Below are 20,092 nucleotides of genomic sequence, written 5' to 3'. Positions count from 1 at the left end.
TGTACATTTATTGCAAGCCTCTCTAATTTCTTGTTTGATGCTATCCCCAACCTCACTACTGCTGTTTGGTGGTCTGTACACAACTCCCACTAGCCTTTTCTGCCCTTTGGTATTCTGCAGCTCCACCCATACAGATTCCGCATCATCCAAGCTAATGTCCTTCCTTACTATTGCGTCAATTTTCTCTTTAACCAGCAACGCAATCCCACTTCCTTTTCCTTTCTGTCTGTCCATCCTGAATGTTGAATATCCCTGGATGTCAAGTTCCCAGCCTTGGTCGTCCTGGAGCCATGTCTCCATGATGCCAATTATATCATATTCATTAATTGCTGCCTGTGCAGTTAATTCCTCCACTTTATTAAGAATACCCCCCGCATTGAGGCACAGAGCCTTCAGGCTTGTCTTTTTAACACACTTTGCCCTTTTGGAATTTTGCTGTAATGTGGCCCTTTTTGATTTTTGCCTTGTGTTTCTCTGCCCTCCACTTTTACTTTTCTTCTTTCTATCTTTTGCTTCTGCCCCTATTCTACTGCCCTCTGTCTCCCTACATAGGTTCCCATCCCCCTGCCATATTAGTTTAACTCCTCCCCAAAAGGAAACTCTCCCCCTAGGACATTGGTTCCTGCCCTGCCCAGGTGCAGACCGCCCGCTTTGTAGTGGTCCCATCTCGCCCAGAACCGGTTCCAATGTCCCAGAAATTTGAATCCCTCCCTTCTGTACCACTCTGTAAGCCATGTATTCATCTGAGCTATCCTGCAATTTCTACTCTGGTTGCACGTGGTACTGGTCGCAATCCTGAGACTACTACCTTTGAGGTCCGACTTTTTAATTTAACTCCTAGCTCCCTAAATTCACTATGATACACCGTTGCTTAACAAGTACTATCCAACAATATCGGATTGGGAAATGGGCAGGAAGCCATATTGCAACAAGTTCAACGTCAACCCAGCATTCTATAGAAGTTGGCTAAATATGTCCTGCTTTCCCAATGTTATCCCACCTGCAGAGCTCAATCTTTTGACACAAAAGCAAAATACTACGGATGCTGGAATTTGGAATAATAACAGAAAATGCTGGAAAACTCAGCGGGTCAGACAGCATCTGTGGAGAGAAAGCAGAGTTTACATTTCGGGTCGACGACCCTTCGATGGTTCAGAATCTCTGCTGAGATTTCAAGCATTTTCAATCTTTTGATATCTCATCAGCAGAAACAGTTGATCTCCGAATAGGATTGTGGAAAAGAACGAAAGATCACAGGCAAGACGGCCAACTTGATTAGCAAGAATACACTGCACGGATATTTAGCTCAGTGTTGCTTACATCTATCGTTCAGTGTAGACCTGCCTCAGGAATGCACAATACTGAAGGTCTCAAGTGAACAGTAACAGTAACATGCTGAGAATGTTGTGGATAGCACATTTAGTGAGTTGGTCACACCGCAGGTAAGGGTTAGGACAGATAGTGAATGGGTGACCAAGAGACCAGGCAACAGCAGGAAGGTAGTGCAGGAGTCCCCTGTGGTCATCTCCCTGAAAACAGATAAACCCTTTTGGATACTGTTGGGGGAGATGAATTACGAGGGGAAGGCACCAGCAGCCAGGTTCATGGCACCGTGGGTGACTCTGCTCCACAGAAGGGTGAGAAAAAGCGTGGGAGAGCTGTAGTGATAGGGGACTCTATTGGAAGGGGAATAGATAGGAGTTTCTGCGGCCTCAACCGAGAATCCAGGGTGGTATGTTGCCTCCCTGGTGCAAGGGTCAAGGATGTCTCGGAGCGGCTGCAGAGCATTCTGGAGAGGGAGGGTGAACAGCAAGTTGTCGTGGTACATGTACGTACCAACGATATAGGTAAGAAGCGGGAAGAGGTCCTACAAGCCGAATTTAGGGAGCTAGGAGTTAAATTAAAAAGTAGGACCTCAAAGGTAGTAATCTCTGGATTGCTACCAGTACCACATGCTAATCAGAGTAGAGGGAGCAGGATAGTTAGAATAAATACGTGGCTTGAGCAGTGGTGCAAGAGGGAGGGATTCAATTTCCAGGGACATTGGAACCAGTTCTGGGGGAAGTGGGACCTGTACAAAAGGGACGGTCTGCACTTGGGCGGGACTGGAACTGATGTCCTAGAGGTATCATGTGCTAATGCAGTTCGTGAGTGTTTGAACTAATATGGCAAGGGGATGGGAACCTATGCAGTGAGATAGGGCGTAGTAATATGGAGTCAGAAACAGATGGTAGAATGATAAAAAGCAATAGTGGAAGGCGGAGTAAACAAAGGCAAGAAACAAAAAGGGCCACACTACATCATAATTCTAAAAGGAAAAAGGGTGTTAAAGAAACAAGCCTGAAGGCTTTGTGTCTTAATGCAAGGAGTATCCGTAATAAGGTGGATGAATTAACTGTGCAAATAGATGTTAACAGATCTGATGTGATTTGGATTACAGAGACGTGGCTCTATGATGATCAGCGCTGGGAACTCAACAACCATGGGTATTTAACATTCAGGAAGGATACAATAAAAGGAAAAGGAGGTGGGATAGCATTGCTTGTTAAAGAGCAGATTAATGCAATAGCGTGGGAGGACATTAGCTTGGATGATGCGGAATCTATATGGGTAGAGGTGCAGCAAACCAAATAGCAAAAGACGTTAGTGGGAGTTGTGTACAGACCTCCAAACAGTAGTAGTGATGTTGGGGAGGGCATCAAACAGGAAATTAGGGGTGCATACAATAAAGGTGCAGCAGTTATCATGGGTGACTTTAATATGCATATAGATTGGGCTAACCAAACTGGAAGCAATACGGTGGAGGAGGATTTCCTGGAGTGCATAAGGATTGATTTTCTCGACCAATATGTCGAGGAACCAACGAGGGGTGAGGCCATCTTAGTTTGGGTGTTGTGTAATGAGAGAGAATTAATTAGCAATCTCGTTGTGCGAGGCCCCTTGGTAAGAGTGACCATAATATGGTGGAATTGTACATTAGGATGGAGAATGAAACAGTTAATTCAGAGACAATGGTCCAGAACATAAAGAAGGGTAACTATGAAGGTATGAGGCGTGAATTGGCTAGGATAGATTGGCGAATGATACTTAAGGGGTTGACTGTGGATGGGCAATGGAAGACTACAACAATTGTACATCCCTGTCTGGCGTAAAAATAAAAAAGGGAAGGTGACTCCACCGTGGCTATAAGGGGAAATCAGGGATAATATTAAAGCCAAGTAAGTGGCATACAAATTGGCCAAAAATAGCCGTGAACCCAGGGATTGGGAGAAATTTAGAACTCAGCAGAGGAGGACAAAGGGTTTGATTAAGGCAGGGAAAATAGAGTACGAGAGGAAGCTTGCAGGGAACATTAAGACGGACTGCAAAAGTTTCTATAGATATGTAAAGAGAAAAAGGTTAGTAAAGACAAACGTCGGTCAACTGCAGTCAGAATCAGGGGAAGTCATAACGGGGAACAAAGAAATGGCAGGCCAATTGAACAAGTACTTTGGTTCGGTAATCACTAAGGAGAACTCAAACAACTTCCGGATATAAAAGGGGTCAGACGGTGTAGTAAGAAGGAGGAACTGAGGGAAATCCTTATGAGTCGGGAAATTGTGTTGGGGAAATTGTTGAGATTGAAGGCCAATAAATCCCCAGGGCCTGATGGACTGCATCCCAGAGTACTTAAGGAGGTAGCCTTGGAATTAGCAGATGCATTGACAGTCATTTTCCAACATTCCATAGACTCTGGCTCAGTTCCTATGGAGTGGAGGGTAGCCAATGTATACCCACTTTTTAAAAAAGGATGGAGAGAGAAAACAAGGAATTATCGACCGGTTAGCCTGACATCGGTAGTGGGTAAAATGATGGAATCAATTGTTAAGGATGTCATATCAGCCCATTTGGAAAGAAGTGACATGATAGGTCCAAGTCAGCATGGATTTGTGAAAGGGAAATCTTGCTTGACAAATCTTCTGGAATTTTTTGAGGATGTTTCCAGTAGAACGGACAAGGGAAAACCAGTTGATGTGGTGTATTTTGACTTGCAGAAGGCTTTCGACAAGGTCCCACACAAGAGATTAATGTGCAAAGTTAAAGCACATGGGATTGGGGGTAGTGTGCTGACGTGGATTGAGAACTGGGTGTCAGATAGGAAGCAAAGAGTAGGAGTAAATGGATACTTTTCAGAATGGCAGGCAGTGACTAGTGGGGTACTGCAAGGTTCTTTGCTGGGGCACCAGCTGTTTACATTGTACATCAATGATTTAGACGAGGGGATTAAATGTACTATCTCCAAATTTGCAGATGACACTAAGTTGGGTGGCAGTGTGAACTGCGAGGAGGATGCTGTGAGGCTGCAGAGTGACTTGGATAGGGTCGGTGAGTGGGCAAATACATGACAGATGAAGTATAATGTAGATAAATGTGAGGTTATCCACTTTGGTGGTAAAAACAGAGAGACAGACTATTATCTGAATGTTGACAGATTAGGAAAAGGCGAGGTGCAACGAGACCTGAGTGTCATGGTACATCAGTCATTGAAGGTTGGCATGCAGGTACAGCAGTAGGTTAAGAAAGCAAATGGCATGTTGGCCTTCATAGCGAGGGGATTTGAGTACGGGGGCAGCGAGTTGTTACTACAATTGTACAGGGCCTTGGTGAGGCCACACCTGGAGTATTGTGTACAGTTTTGGTCTCCTAACTTGAGGAAGGACATTCTTGCTATTGAGCGAGTGCAGCGAAAGTTCACCAGACTGATTCTCGGGATGGCAGGACTGACATATCAAGAAAGATTGGATCAACTGGGCTTGTATTCACTGAATTTCAGAAGAATGAGAGCGGATCTCATAGAAACGTTTAAAATTCTGATGGGTTGAGACAGGTTAGATGCAGGAAGAATGTTCCCAATGTTGGGGAAGTCCAGAACCAGGGGTCATAGTCTAAGGATAAGGGGTAAGCCATTTAGGACCGAGATGAGGAGAAACCTCTTCACCCAGAGAGTGGTGAACCTGTGGAATTCTCTACCACGGAAAGTTATTGAGGCCAATTCACTAAATATATTCAAAAAGGAGTTCGGTGTAGTCCTTACTAATCGGGGGATCAAGGGGTATGGCGAGAAAGCAGGTATTGGGTACGGAAGTTGCACGTTCAGCCATGAACTCATTGAATGCCGGTGCAGGCTCGAAGAGCCGAATGGCCTACTCCTGCACATATTTTCTATGTTTCTATGTTTCTCTTTCTGGGAGCTGGAGCATTCTTGCTAACAACGTTGTTCACGGATGCAAATAACTGCTCAGTTCACCAAGGATCATCAGTGCATGAGATAGCATTATATGGCTCTGCGGAATCCACAGAAAAATCCTTCCACAGAAAGGGGCTAAAATAAATTAAGTGCAGCTGGTTTCAGGAGTTGGTTCAAGATTGTCCCTTTCTCCAGTTTATGGGCCTCCACGATAACAGGTTCAGCAAAGATAGGAACTTCTTGAGACAATCAGAAGAGCAGTTGGTCAGAGTAGCATTGCTTGGAAGGAGGTGGGGAGAAAACCTCAATGACCTATTAAGTAGACAAATGTGAGGGTAGTCATAAATATTTTTGAGACAGTTAGCTATTGCTGCCTTGGTTGGTTTGTTGGGAAAATATTAGGGAATATACTCCATTGGATTTAGTCCTCAACAGTGATGGTAGAATGATATCTAATATCCATGTGGGCGATAGTGATTATTATATCAACTGACTTCCAGTTGATTAGGCAAATTACTGTTGCAGATAATTTTTGAAGGAATTGAGTGTAATATCTCCAAGTTTGCGGATGATACTAAACTGGGTGGCGGTGTGAGCGGTGAGTAGGATGCCAAGAGGCTACAGGGTGACTTGGACTGGTTTGGTGAGTGGATAAATGCATGGCAGATGCAGTATATTGTGGATAAATGTGTGGCTATCCATTTTGGGGGAACAAAGACGAAGGCAGAATATTATCTGAATGGTGGCAGATTAGGAAAAGGGAAGGTACAACGAGACCTGGATGTAATGGTTCATCAGTCACTGAAAGTGGGCATGCAGGTACAGCAGGCGGCGAAGGCGGCAAATGGTATGTTGGCCTTCATAGCTACGGGATTTGAGTATAGGAGCAGGGAGGTCTTACTGCAGTGGTACAGGGCCTTCTTGAGGCCTCATCTGGAATATTGTGTTGAGTTTTGGTCTGCTAATCTGAGGAAGGACGTTCTCGCTCGTGAGGGAGTGCAGCGAAGGTTCACCAGACTGATTCAAGAGATGGCTGGACTGACATTAGGAGAGACTGGATGCACTGGGCCCTTATTCACTGGAGTTTAGAAGGACGAGAGGGGATCTCATAGAAACGTATAAGATTCTGACGGGTATGGAAAGGTTAGATGCGAGAAGAATGTTCCTGATGTTGGGGAAGTCCAGAATCAGGGGACACAGACTTAGGATGTGAGGTAGGCCATTTAGGACTGAGATGAGGAGAAAGTCTTCACTCAGAAAGTTGTTAACCTATGAAATAACCTGCCGTAGAGAGTTGTTGAAGCCAGTTCATTGGAATATTCAAGAGGGAGTTAGATATCACCCTTACCGCTAAGGGGATCAAGGGGTATGGAGAGAAAGCAGGAAATGGGTAATGAGGGAATGACCATCCATGATCTTATTGAATGGTGGTGCAGGCTCGAAGGGCCGAAGGGCCGAATGGCCTACTCCTGCATCCCAGAGTACCTAAGGAAGTGGCCCTCGAAATAGTAGATGCAGTGGTGATCATTTTACAACATTCCATGGACTCTCGATCAGATCCTTTGAATTGGAGGGAAGATAATGTAGCTTTTTAAAAAAGGAGGGAGAGAGAAAACAGGGAATTATAGACTGGTTAGCCTGACATCGGTGGTGGGGAAAATGCTGGAATATATTATTAAAGATGTAATAGCAGCGCATCTGGAAAGCAGTGACTGCATCAGTCTAAGTCAGCATGGATTTATGAAAGGGAAATCATGCTTGACAAATCTTCGACAGTTTTTAAGGATGTAACTGGTAGAGTGGACAAGGGAGAAGCAGTGGATGTGGTGTATTTGGACTTTCAAAAGGCTTTTGACAAGGTCCCACACAAGATTAGTGTGAAAAATTAAGGCACATGATATTGGGGGTAATGTATTGATATGGATAGAGAACTGGTTGGCAGGCAGAAAGCAAAGAGTGTGGATAAACGGATCCTTTTCAGAATGGCAGGCAGCGACTAGTGGGGTGCCGCAGGGTTCAGTGCTGGGACCCCAGCTATTTACAATATACATTAATAATCTAGACGAAGGAATTGAAGGTAATATCTCCCAGTTTGCAGATGACACTAAGCTGGGCAGCAGTGCGTGCTGCGAGGAGGAGGCTAAGAAGCTGCAGGTGGAATTGGACAGATTAGGTGAGTGGGCAAATGCAAGGCAGATGCAGTATAATGTGGATAAATGTGAGGTTATCCACTTTGGTGGCAACAACAGGAAGGCAGATTATTATCTGAATGGTGACAGATTAGTAAAAATGGAGGTGCAGAGACCTGGCAGTCATGGTATGTCAGTCATTGAAGGTAGGCATGCAGGTAAAGCAGGCAGTAAAGAAAGCAAATGGCATGCTGGCCTTCATAGCGAGGAGATTTGAGTATTGGAACAGGGAGGTCTTACTGCAGTTATACCGGGCATTGGTGAGATCACACCTTGAGTATTGTGTGCAGTTTTAGTCTCCTAATCTGAGGAAGGACGTGCTTGCTATTGAGGGAGTGCAGCGAAGGTTCACCAGACTGATTTCCGGGATGGAAGGACTGACATATGAGGAAAGAATGGATCGGCAAGGCTTATACTCACTGGAATTTAGGTGAATAAGAGGGGATCTCGTAGAAACTTATAAAATGATGACGGAAATGGATGGGTTAGATGCAGGTAGAATGTTCCCGATGTTGGGGAAGTCCAGAACCAGGGGTCACAGTTTAAATATAAGGGGTAAGCCATATAGGGGACCGAGATGAGGAGAAACCTTTTCACCTGGAGTTGTAAACCTATGCAGTTCTCTGCCACACAAAGTTGTTGAGCTTAGTTCGTTGGGCACATTCAAAAGGGAATTAGATGTAGCCCTTACGGCTAAAGGGATAAGGGGAAGAAGGCAGGGGTGAGGTACTGAGGTTGCATGATCAGCCATGATCATATTGAATGGCAGTGCAGGCTCGAAGGGCCGAATGGCCTTCTCCTGCACTTATTTTCTCTGTTTCTATGAGGGTAAATTGAGAATGTAGCTGGGCAGATAGAACACACAGACTATATTGGGGATAGAAACGGTAAGTTTCTGCACATCATGCCATACTCTTATGGTCATGGGTCATATGGAAAAGGATATGATAGAAATGAAGCACTTTCCCCCATGAATTTAGCCTTTTGATTCATTATTGGCTGCGTGACACTTTGGATTACAGTTAGGTACTGTGAGGGGTGTTTTCGAACTGGATCAGTTCCGACGCATTATTCCATAGGAGCTTTTCTTGGTGCTTTTCTATTCAGAAATAATTCTATTGAATTTATTCAGCTTATCACTATGACTCAATACAGACAGACAAGCTGAATGGTTTCTCTCACCTTTATTGTATGTGCCAAGTGTACTGATGTGGATGAACAACCATATAATTGACAACCTTCAAATGCTTGTTAACCTGAAGTAATTAAGAGATGAAACATAGAAACATAGAAGCATAGAAAATAGGTGCTGGAGCAGGCCATTCAGCCCTTCCAGCCTGCACCGCCATTCAATGAGTTCATAGCTGAACATGAAATTTCAGTACCCACTTCCTGCTTTCTCGCCATACCCCTTGATCCCCCGAGTAGTAAGGACTTCATCTAACTCCCTTTTGAATATATTTAGTGAATTGGTCTCAACTACTTTCTGTGGTAGAGAATTCCACAGGTTCATTACTCTCTGGGTGAAGAAGTTTCTCCTCATCTCGGTCCTAAATGGCTTACCCCTTATCCTCAGTCTGTGACCCTTGGTTCTGGACATCCCCAACATTGGAAGCATTCTTCCTGCATCAACCTGTCTAAACCCGTCAAAATGTTAATCGTTTCTATGAGGTCCCCTCTCATTCTTCTGAACTCCAGTGAATACAAGCCCAGTTGATCCAGTCTTTCTTGATAGGTCTGTCCCACCATCCCGGGAATCAGTCTGGTGAACTTTCGCTGCACTCCTTCAATAGCAAGAATGTCCTTCCTCATGTTAGGAGACCAAAACTGTACACAATACTCCAGGTGTGGCCTCATCAAGGCCCTGTACAACTGTAGCAACACCTCCCTGCCCCTGTACTCAAATCCCCTCGCCATGAAGGCCAACATGCCATTTGTTTTCTTAACCGCCTGCTGTACCTGCATGCCAACCTTCAATGACTGATGTACCATGACACCCAGGTCTCGTTGCACCTTCCCTTTTCCTAATCTGTCACCATTCAGATAATAGTCTGTCTCTCTGTTTTTACCACCAAAGTAGATAAGCTCACATTTATCAACATTATACTTCATCTGCCATTCATTTGCCAACTCACCTAACCTATCCAAGTCACTCTGCAGCCTCATAGCATCCTCCTCGCAGCTCACACTGCCACCCAACTTAGTGTCATCCGCAAATTTCGAGATACTACATTTAATCCCCTCGTCTAAATCATTAATGTACAATGTAAACAGCTGGGGCCCCAGCACAGAACCTTGCGGTACCCCACTAGTCACTGCCTGCCATTCTGAAAAGTACCCATTTACACCTACTCTTTGCTTCCTGTCTGACAACCAGTTCTCAATCCACGTCAGCACACTACCCCCAATCCCATGTGCTTTGACTTTGCACATTAATTTCTTGTGTGGGACCTTGTCGAAAGCCTTCTGAAAGTCCAAATATACCACATCAACTGGTTCTCCTTTGTCCACTTTACTGGAAACATCCTCAAAAAATTCCAGAAGATTTGTCAAGCATGATTCCCTTTCACAAATCCATGCTGACTTGGACCTATCATGTCACCATTTTCCAAATGCGCTGCTATGACATCCTTAACATTTGATTCCATCATTTTACCCACTTCTGAGGTCAGGCTGACTGGTCTATAATTTTCTGCTTTCTCTCTCCCTCCTTTTTTAAAAAGTGGGGTTACATTGGCTACCCTCCACTCGATAGGAACTGATTCAGAGTCAATGGAATGTTAGAAAATGACTGTCAATGCATCCGCTATTTCCAAGGCCACCTCCTTAAGTACTCTGGGATGCAGTCCATCAGGCCCTGGGGATTTATCGGCCTTCAATCCCATCAATTTCCCCAACACAATTTCCCGACGTATAAAGATTTCCCTCAGTTCCACCTCCTTACTGGACCCTCTGACCCCTTTTATATCCGGAAGGTTGTTTGTGTCCTCCTTAGTGAATACCGAAACAAAGTACTTGTTCAATTGATCTGCCATTTCTTTGTTCCCCGTTATGACTTCCCCTGATTCTGACTGCAGGGGACCTACGTTTGTCTTTACTAACCTTTTTCTCTTTACACACCTATAGAAACTTTTGCAATCCGCCTTCATGCTCCCTGCAAGCTTCTTCCCGTACTCTAATTCCCCTGCCCTAATCAAACCCTTTGTCCTCCTCTGTTGAGTTCTAAATTTCTCCCAGTCCCCGGGTTCGCTGCTATTTCTGGCCAATTTGTATGCCACTTGCTTGGCTTTAATACTATCCCTGATTTCCCTAGATAGCCACGGTTGAGCCACCTTCCCTTTTTTATTTTTACGGCAGACAGGAATGTACAATTGTTGTAGTTCATCCATGCGGTCTCTAAATGTCTGCCATTGCCCATACACAGTCAACACCTTAAGTATCATTCGCCAGTCTATCCTAGCCAATTCACGCCTCATACCTTCAAAGTTACCCTTCTTTAAGTTCTGGACCATGGTCTCTGAATTAACTGCTTCATTCTCCATCCTAATGCAGAATTCCACCATATTATGGTCACTCCTCCCCAAGGGGCCTCGCACAATGAGATTGCTAATTAATCCTCTCTCATTACACAACACCCAGTCTAAGATGGCCTCCCCACTAGTTGGTTCCTCGACATAATGGTCCAGAAAACCATCCCTTCTGCACTCCAGGAAATCCTCCTCCACCGTATTGCTTCCTGTTTGGTTGGCCCAATCTATGTGCATGTTAAAGTCACCCATTATAACTGCTGCACCTTTATTGCATGCACCCATAATTTCCTGTTTGATGCCCTCCCCAACATCACTGCTACTGTTTGGAGGTCTGTACACAACTCCTCTTTGATGTTCTGCAGCTCTACCCATATAGATTCCACATCATCCAAGCTAATGTCTTTCCTAACTATTGCATTAATCTCCTCTTTAACCAGCAATGCTACTCCACCTCCTTTTCCTTTTATTCTATCCTTCCTGAATGTTGAATACCCCTGAATGTTGAGTTCCCAGCCCTGATCATCCTGGAGCCACGTCTCCGTAATCCCAATCACATCATATTTGTTAACATCTATTTGCACAATTAATTCATCCATCTTATTGCGGATACTGCTTGCATTAAGACACAAAGCCTTCAGGCTTGTTTTTTTAACACCCTTTGTCCTTTTAGAATTTTGCTGTACAGTGGCCCTGTTTGTTCTTTGCCTTGGGTTTCTCTGCCCTCCACTTTTCCTCATCTCCTTTCTGTCTTTTGCTTTTGCCTCCTTTTTTTTCCTCTGTCTCCCTGCATTGGTTCCCATCCTCCTGCCATATTAGTTTAACTCCTCCCCAACAGCACAAGCAAACACTCCCCCGAGGACATTGGTTCCGGTCCTGCCCAGGTGCAGACCGTCCGGTTTGTACTGGTACCACCTCCCCCAGAACCGGTCCCAATGCCCCAGGTATTTGAATCCCTCCCTGCTGCACCACTGCTCAAGCCACGTATTCATCTGCGCTATCCTGCGATTCCTACTCTGACTATCACGTGGCACAGGTAGCAATCCCGAGATTACTACTTTTGAGGTCCTACTTTTTAATTTAGCTCCTAACTCCTTAAATTCGTTTCGTAGGACCTCATCCCTTTTTTTACTTATGTCGTTGGTACCAATGTGCACCACGGCAACTGGCTGTTCTCCCTCCCATTTCAGAATGTCCTTCACCCGCTCCGAGATACCCTTGACCCTTGCACCAGGGAGGCAACATACCATCCTGGAGTCTCGGTCGCGGCCGCAGAAACGCCTATCTATTCCCCTCACCATTGAATCCCCTATCACGATTGTTGTTCCACTCTTTTTCTTGCCCTCCTGTGCAGCAAAGCCAGCCACGGTGCCATGAACTTGGCTGCTGCTGCTCTCCCCTGATGAGTCATTCCCCTCAACAGTACTCAAAACGGTGTATCTGTTTTGCAGGGTGATGACCGCAGGGGACCCCTGCACTACCTTTCTTGCACTACTCTTCCTGCTGGTCTTCCATTCCCTATCTGGCTGTGGACCCTTTCCCTGCCGTAACACCAACTCACTACACACGATACTCACGTCACTCTCAGCATCGTGGATGCTCCAGAATGAATCCACCCTCAGCTCCAATTCCGTAACGCGGACCGTCAGGAGCTTGAGGTGGACACACTTCCCGCACACGACGTCGTCAGGGACACCGGAAGTGTCCCTGAGTTCCCACATGGTATAGGAGGAGCATAACACCCGACCGAGCTCTCCTGCCATGACTGAACCCTTAGATATACTTAAATTGGCAACAACAATGTTAAAAGTTACTGACTAATATAAGAAGAAAAAGAAAAACTACTCACCAATCACCAGCCAATCACTTACCCCCTAGGCTGTGTTTTCACCTTTGTTTCTTTCTTTGCCTTCTCCCTGTAGCTGCCCCGGCACGCCTCTCGCCGACCCGGACTCGCGCTGCTCCGAGCTCCCGCCTCTTCGACTGACTGCTCGAACTGCTCGAATCCCGCTGGCCTTTATAGGCCTCTCGCCGACCCCGGACTCGCGCTGCTCCGAGCTCCCGCCTCCTCGACTGACTACTCGAACTGCTCGACTCCCACTTGTCTTTATAGGCCTCTCGCCGACCCCGGACTGGTTTGTTTGATGTTTCAGAAAACAGTTATAAAAAAGATAATCAGGAAAGAGTACTCCTGAAATGTAAAGTCAAACAGAGAGCATTTAACGAGATATTGGGCAGTAAAGGTATTTTCCAGATCACAGGGACCACAAGGCTAGTGTCACAGAATCTCAGAGCATTCAGGGGCCAGACCCAAAATTTGTATTGCACACCCTTTCCAAAAAGATTTCCTGTAATCTAATCACAGCCATTTTCTGTGTTCAGGTTTTAGATTTCATTTAATCTAAATTCTGTTTGCTCACAAAGCAATTACATGTCTCAGACCGGGTTGCATTGGAGGTTGCACCAAAACTCTGATAGAGGTGTTTACATCATCTCTACTTATCAATTCAGTCCAACCACTGATCTAATTAAGATTAAATGCCTGCCAATTTACAGGAATTAGGTGAATCCCATACTCGTCAAAGAAAATTGAATGTGGATCAGTAAAAAATGTTTAAATGACAACTAGAGTGAATGAAGCAATAAATACATATACTAAATAAATGCTGGTAACAGAGACACTAACAGTCCACCTGTGAATCAACCAAGCTCCATAACTCCACCGTTGATCCTTATATACCCAAGATGTCTTATTCTATTACACTACTTTGATACTTACATGCAGACATGCAAATTCATTATTGGGACGAAACCTTCACAAAGTTGAGGATATAGACAATTTGCATCTTCAGGCATCTATATATAAAGCAGACAGGTTGATTTACATCTCATCAAATAGTATTTAAATATATTGAAATATATTCTGTTTCCATAACACACGTTTCACAAGCTGTTCATTTAAAGGTTATGCATTTTTTTTTATTCGTTCCTGTGATGTGGGTGTCACTGGCGAGGCCAGCATTTATTGCCCATCCCTGATCTTACTCGAGAAGGTGCTGTTGAGCCACGGCCTTAAACCGCCCTTGTGGTGAAAGTACTCGACCAGTGCTGTTCGGGAGGGAGGTTCAGGATTTTGACTAGCGACGAAGAAGGAACAGTGATATATTTCCAAGTCAGGGTGGTGTGTAACTTGGACGGGAATTTGCAGCTGATGGTGTTCCCATGTGTCTGCTGCCCTTGTCCTTCTAAGTGGTAGAGGTCGCGGGTTTAGAAGGTACTGCCGAAGAATCCTTGGCAAGCTGCTGCAGTGCATCTTGTAGATGATGCACACTGCAGCCACGGTGCGCCAGTGGCGGAGGGAGTGAATGTTGAAGGTGGTGGATGGGGTGCCAATCAAGTGGGCTGCTTTGTCCTGGATGGTGTCAAGTTTCTTGAGAGTGTTGTTGGAGCTGCACTCTTCCAGGCAAGTGGGGAGTATTCCATCACACTCCTGACATGTCCCTTGTAGATGATGGAAAGGCATTGAGAGTCGGGAGGTGAAACACTCAACACACAATACCGATCCTCTGACCTGCTCTTGTGGCTGGTCCAGTTAAGTTTCTGGTCAATGGTGACGGCCAGGATGTTGATGGTGGGGTTTCAGCAATGATAATGCTGTTGAATGTCAGGGGGCAGTATTTATAGACACTTGCTTGTTGGAGATTGAAATTGCCTGGCATTTGCGTAGCGTGCCACTTATCAACCCAAACCTGAATGTCGTCGAGGTCGTGCTGCATTCGAGCATCGACTGCTCCGTTATCTAAGGAGTTGAGAAGGAACTAAACATTGCACAATCATAAAGCGAACATCACCATTTCTGACCCAGGATCAACTGTAACAAGCCAATAGAATCAATGGCTCCTGATCCAACCATGGACATAGAGGCCAAGAAATGCATTTTGCAGAGGAGAATTAACGTATTCAAATCTATAGTTAAGTATCTGGGAAAGTAAAAAAGCCAATTTTTGTATAATTGTCAATTTTCACTTGTTATAGTGGGAAGCCCCAATACAGCTAATCCTACTAGCATACTCTAGCTGTTGTACATGCAGAAGTAGAGAATAAAAACACTATATTCATCATTTTTCCTGATACTCTCCACAAATCATTACTTACCATGTTGAAGCAATCAAGTTATGCATCAAAGATAACCTGTAGGACTTCTCATGTACAAGCGCTGTACAGCTTCCGGCTGTTAAAACAAAAATATAAACATCATTAATATGCCAGAATAGTTCAGCTCAAATACGACACTTTCAATCCAGGAAAAGATCAACATGGCTGTGATATTTCGGTAATAACCATAGTAACTGTAGCTGCTGTTTATTGCAACTTAGGTCAGTAAATTGCTTGTCAATGTCAAGTTTCAGGTAAATGCTTGGTTTTCTTCTTTCATTTCACAGAGTGTAGCACAATAGTGCTATGGTCATGTACAAGGCATATTGATATAATAATACTGTTTGAAAAATACTACTTTTTCCAGGATAGAAATTAGATATTACAAACATTTGTAAGCCCTATCCTCATCCATTGCTTGAATATGCAAGAGAATGTTTGGGCAGTTTAAAAAAAAAAGAAACTGAAGTCACCATGTGTTTATTTAGTGCTCAGCAACATACTTTTCCGACGCCAGCTTCAATCTCTTAGCTCCTATCAGGACCACTATTCTGGTTTGGTTATTATCTCAATGCGCAGACCTGATTCTGCGTTTAGAAATGCCTGCATTAAGGTATTGTCAAAATCGTTGTGACAGGAAACCAAACTGACCATTCACAGAGCATAGCTAGACTTTAACTGTGCCAAATTTTAAAGTGGCTTCTTTGTATTTTAGAATGTAACCCAAGTAGCTGCCTTTTATGCAACGGTGGCACTTGTTTATTAATCTGCACAGGCAAAAAAAACCACGTGATTTTCTCGGATCCAATCAAAAAATACTTACTTCACTCTCTCACGAACTTCTTTCCAAATATGCACGTCTCCCCAAATTCCAGCCTACAGCTAAACCACTAATCATTGCGAATCGGATAAACATATCATTTTACATGTGACAATTCAAACATCATCTTTTATTATAGATGCACAAATGTCTTAAAAAAGACAAAGGAAAATAGTCCGTCATTAAACTGCTTTGTTTTCTGACCTTAGGGACGAATCAGAAATTTATTCACAGGTCAAGTGTACAGTACCCGATAACTGACATTTGGAAGAATGAGCTTCCAATTGGCTACAGGCGCAAGTCAAAACAATTTGACTTTTTAGCGTGAAAGGAACATAACTCCACCACTGTTGCAAGAACAATGTAATGTGCCTAACATGGTTTAATACTCCTCTCCTTATAAAATAATGCATCCATGGGTGTGAGCAACACTGTGGGAGGTCAGCTTTATCAAAGTTTTTAAAATTATAGTAGTAAAGTGCTTACCTTTGATAGGTCAGCTTTTGACAAATTTTTGGCTTTTGGTCCACTTAAATTGTGTTTGCGAAATAACTCACGATATAATCCGATTTGCGAATCGGATATGTAAGTCTGTTCTCCCACTCCATGTGAGTTATCGAGAAAAGAGCAAAATTTAAAATTCACATTAGCCTTGTTTAATACCAGTCTATAACATTTGTACTGTTGCTGAGTAAGAGATCATGTGCTCTGAATTTACTGTGACAGTTGCCAATATTTAACATTTACATTTGTTATCATGTTTTTCATTCTTTTGGGCAGAGATCATCACCCACACACAAACAAATACAGCATCAGCCAAAAAGGGAAACTCTCAGAACACCAAACAGTTTCAGCATCTCAGAAGAGAGCTACACATGCCTAAGATCTTTTGAGACTATATACGAGGGCTTGTGAATTCTTCCTTATGTTCGTTGGCAGAAAGTTGAGGGGATTTAAATCGCACAAACATAAAAGGTCCAAGCACTCCAGAGAAAAAGGATCAAACCGTGCATACATAGGATATACTATATTAAAAAGAGGGAAACCACACTGAAGGTTAAGTTAACCTTTTTCCATTTATTTATCCATCATAGATTGGCATCTGGTCTCTGGAGGTTTCACCCAAAGAGTGTATTGGATTGAGCAGTGCATTCTTCCATGATAATTCCCCTACATTTCAGACAAGCTTTATTGGCGACAGCCTTGTACAGCTGCGACTGTATGCAGTGCTGGAAGTTGTGCACAGCACACAACAAAGGTACTGTGTACAATGTCAAGCATGTCATTTGTGGTTTTATCCTTTGCTACTGGGATCTCACGATTCAGCTAAAGGATTCTAATACTAAAATTGGAGTCAATTAACTTTTTCTAATCTTCCAGTTACAAAGATAATGTTATCCAAAATCACAAACCTCAAAAAGCAAAATTCGACCTCCATTTCGACAGTGGTGCCAAAAGCAGTTAGTGGGAAAATAGCACGCGAAATAATCTAGAACAAGGCATGATATGTCTTTGAGATTACTTATCTCACTCTGCTACTAAAAAGCTGCAACAGAAAAATCATGCAACCCATGATTTCCCCTGGGTATTGGCTTATTCAATTACATGGGGAAGATTAACAAATACAGGTCAGCTTAACTATTTTAACAATAGTTATATGTTGATCAAATAAGTTTCCCTTGCTGATGAACGGATGAAATGTGATCAATATCTCATGTTAAAAGATACAAGTAGTGCGTCCGAAATCCGTACACCTCGGGACCGAGGCCGTTCCAGATTACGGAACGTCTTTGACAACCCGAATCTGGAAACGCGTGGGCTGAGGTAAAAAAGAGTGGGGGGCAAGGTAGGTAGTGGGGACGGGATAGTGGTGGCTGAGGGGGTGAACCCGAGGCGGAGCCCAAATTGCCGGTGGAGAGGGCGGCGGTGGCCCGAGGCCGGGATCCAGATTCCGAACCACCCCACCACGGATGGTCCCGGGATCCACTTTCTCGATGCTGAACTTGTACCATCCTCACAATCTCACTGAACAAAAACACATCCACACTCTGGGCAATCAGTGGCCCAGCAACACCCAGGCTGCACATGCCCCTTTAGGGAAGTGCATTTGATGCAGATGTCTACAATTCAAAATATCTAGTTCAGCAACCAGTGACTGCTTAGTATTAGCAATTATATTAATCTTGAAATTGGACTGCAGAATAAATATTTCCCAACAATTAAAAGCGATCGCAACAAAAAAGACAAGACGTCTGCTTCTGCAACTAAATATGAATATATTAACATTTTATTGGTAATTCATTACCAAAATAAAAACGAATAAATAATCGCAATACCCATTGCAAATTTGGATCTTCTTTTCAGCTTTATTGTCTTTATTTTGTGGCACGCTGCTTCTACTGTACAGGGACCTGTATGTCAGAACAATTAAACAGACAAAAATGGAAACATTAAAATACGACACTTAACCAGAGAGATGAGCTTCAATGGCGTAAAATTCAATTTCTCATCTAACCCTAAAGAGATAAACGCTTCACCTTTCAAAGCATCACATACCAGTAATGTTTACCAGAAAGGACCGATGCCATCGTCTTTGACCCCCACTGCAAGATCCCTTTACTTGCCACTGATTCCACCCTCTTGCCACAGCCACGGTCGCAGGCTGAACTGGACTATTTATAACCCTTGGAGTCCAGTTTGACATGGACAAAACTTCAAACTCCATATCTGTTCCCATCACAAATAAAGCATTCTTTCACCTCCACAACACCACTAGTCTCCACCCCCTATTCAAGTCATTTTGCCACAGAACCCTTATACAGTCACACCAGTTTATTTACCTCGCTTAAATGCAATTGCTGTTTTAATGCAACCATTTCTACAGTTCCAATTCTCCCACTTTAGTTGCTGTTATGAAATATATATTTTATTGCAATTCCCACTGCTCCGTAAGTGTGCATGCAGAAATATTGCTTTCAAGGAGAATATTCACCTTTCAATTTGTTTGGCTTTATTGGGCAATTTGCCGAAAAAAAAGGTTAGATCTTGATCGCAGTCATCGCCAATGCTAGTTACTGTTGTGTGGATGTCAATTATTTTTCAAATTGTTCACCAAAAAACAGCACATTTTTCATTCATTTTTAAGATGCTATACAACCTTTTTAAAGATGTTGTAACAAATTTAGGCAAATAAAGGTTGTTGTGCACCAACCCAACCTTGACTTCTGTTGCTTCCTATTCTATTGCAATCCGCGAGGTTGTCTCGAGTGGTTGCAATTAGACGGCTTGGTCACTTGGAGACTGAACACTGTCTGTGGCAGCCTGCCATCGTCCATTAACTACAACATGTCCCAGCACTAACTAACCCATGCTGGCTCTGTATTTCTCCATCCCTCAAATTTAACATTTAAATCTGTCCAACGCCTAGCCCTGTAATCTCCTGCAGCCTTCCATCGTTGCTCAATACTCTACTGCCCACATCTCCCTTCCCAACCAAAACCGTTCTGCCTCTCCTCTCTACTTCAAAACAACAACACTTACACACAAACCTTGTATAGTTCCTTTCACATGGTAAAAATCCCAAGGGGCATCACTGGGGGTTAAACAGACAAACTTTGTATCGTGCATTTAACATGGTAAACATTCCAAGGTACATCATTGGGGGTTAAACAGACAAACTTTGTAAAGTGCCTTTAACACGGTAAACAACCCAAGGTACATCACTGGGGGTTACAGAGACAAACTTTGTATAGTGCCTTTAACTTAATAAACATCCCAAGGTACATCACTGGGGGTTAAACAGACAAACTTTGTACAGTGCTTTTAACATGGTAAGCATCCCAAGGTGCATCACTGGGGGTTAAACAGACAAAGAACCCTCAGCCGCCCAACCGCCGGCCGCTGGCGCTTCTCACCGAGGGGCGGGGCTCACTGGCGCATTCGCACTTGCTCACCCGCCCAACCGCCGCCGCCTGCTCATGCTTTCAACCATTCAATTTGGCGCCTCAAGCCCCAACTGTCCGGCGTGGTGTCCTCATCACGCTCGCCCGCCTGCCTGGCCCTTGCTGCTCCCAGCTCGGAGCGCAAGGAGGTGCTGTGTTGTCCCAGGGTCTTCCACCCAAATCCAAGGGAGCACAGCAGGAGGGACCCATTCTGCACTGGCTCTTTGACAGAG

General features: G+C 44.0%; 1 pseudogene; it reads right to left on the bottom strand.

Moving 5' to 3' along the window:
* LOC139275636 (kinetochore protein Nuf2-B-like) overlaps nt 1-16,526 on the bottom strand; it is a 71,646-nt pseudogene extending 55,120 nt beyond the window's left edge.
* Nucleotides 16,527-20,092: the final 3,566 nt, after the last annotated feature.

Source organism: Pristiophorus japonicus, chromosome 11, assembly GCF_044704955.1.
Source record: "Pristiophorus japonicus isolate sPriJap1 chromosome 11, sPriJap1.hap1, whole genome shotgun sequence".
NCBI classification, from domain to species: Eukaryota; Metazoa; Chordata; class Chondrichthyes; family Pristiophoridae; genus Pristiophorus; species Pristiophorus japonicus.
The sequence above is the reverse complement of the archived record's forward strand: the minus strand, read 5'-3'. Positions and strand labels throughout refer to the sequence as shown.